Raw genomic sequence first — 1,489 nt, forward strand, 5'->3', positions numbered from 1 at the left:
TAAGCTATCGGTGCGTATACCCAGGTGTGCGCGCCCGTGGAGTTTCCTCTTCGGAGCGAATACCGCGATGCGCAATCTATACGGGCGCCGGCTCGTTTATTTCAGGAAGCGTCTCAGCGACCCCCGGCGCGATCCTAGCGTGTCTGATTTGCCTGCGAGAAATCGGAGCTTCCACCAAGTGCCATTGTGTCAGATTAGATGGCTGAGGTTTTGTATAGGGGGGGGGGGGGGGGGGGGGGGCTGTCTTTGGTAAAGCGGGTAACTCAGTAAACAAAGCAATCTGATGTAGTCACTGACGACCTACGATGTCTTTGGAAATCTGAAGTTCATTAATGGAAGAAATCGGCTATGATGAAGAGTGGGTGTCAAGCAATGGACGATAACGAAGAGCCCCTCGGTCGTAAACCTTTGATTCGTTTTGCACCCTTGCCGCAGTGAAAGAAACTGCTGAACTTCCTCCTTCGTGCAAAGCTTGCATCAAGTGCCAGTGCGTCAGATATGATGGCCGAGGCTTCGATAGGAAGACTGTCTTTGTTAAGGCGAGTAAGCCGGTAGATTGTCTGATATGGTCATTGACCTAGGACGTCTTTGGAATCGAGAAGTTACATTATGGGAGAGATATGTCATGATGAACTGTGGGTGTCAAGCAATGGTCGATAATGAAGCGCGACTCGGCCGTAAACCTTGGATTCATTTTGTACCATTGCCGCAGTGAAAGAAACTGCTAAGTTTCCTCCTTCGTCAACTGCACCTACAGTGCGAGAAACAGCCTTTCTTATCACTCTCAAATACAGCGTCATAGTTCGAATGTCAAGAGTGTACGACGTAAAACAGGTCTTCTGGTAAAAAAAAAAAACAACTCTCAGGACAATTACCACCGTGCAGCACGAGATTCAGCGAAAGCTGTTTGCCCTGGGGAATACAATATCCTTTATTGTTTACTGTTTATCGTCTCTGGCAGAGAACACGTGACGTCACTGCTTTCAGATTTCTCAGCGTGGCATGCTTTCACGGTGCGTTGCAGTGACGTCACGCATGACGTCACTGCATGCTCACCAATCAGCGTTGTGCGGTTACGCCATCACCGACGAAGTACGTAGAGCCGGCAAGCGTGCACTTAACAGGTTTCGCTCTTAAACATGAAGTTTCACTCGCGTGCTACATCCTCCATTCAGTCATTTGTACACATTACAACATTCCGCACAACCTCCTATTTTTGCCGAAATCAGGCTTCTACTGTGCCTTGACCGACTGAAGCGTATTCCACCATAGCACAACAGAATATCTATCGCGTTGCTATATGCCATCATGCTATTTCCGGTATAGCCAGCCGCTCGCCTTTTAGGATCTTTAACTCCCGACTCTTTTCTATTGCTTACGGAGTTCACCCAAAAGTAACAACAAGACAATCGCATAGATAACCTTATTCGAAGCAAAAAATAGAGCACCAGTAGCCATGCGGTGCGGCTGAGATAGGAAGACGTATAGG

This window comes from Amblyomma americanum, chromosome 3, assembly GCF_052857255.1.
Source record: "Amblyomma americanum isolate KBUSLIRL-KWMA chromosome 3, ASM5285725v1, whole genome shotgun sequence".
Classification (NCBI taxonomy): domain Eukaryota; kingdom Metazoa; phylum Arthropoda; class Arachnida; order Ixodida; family Ixodidae; genus Amblyomma; species Amblyomma americanum.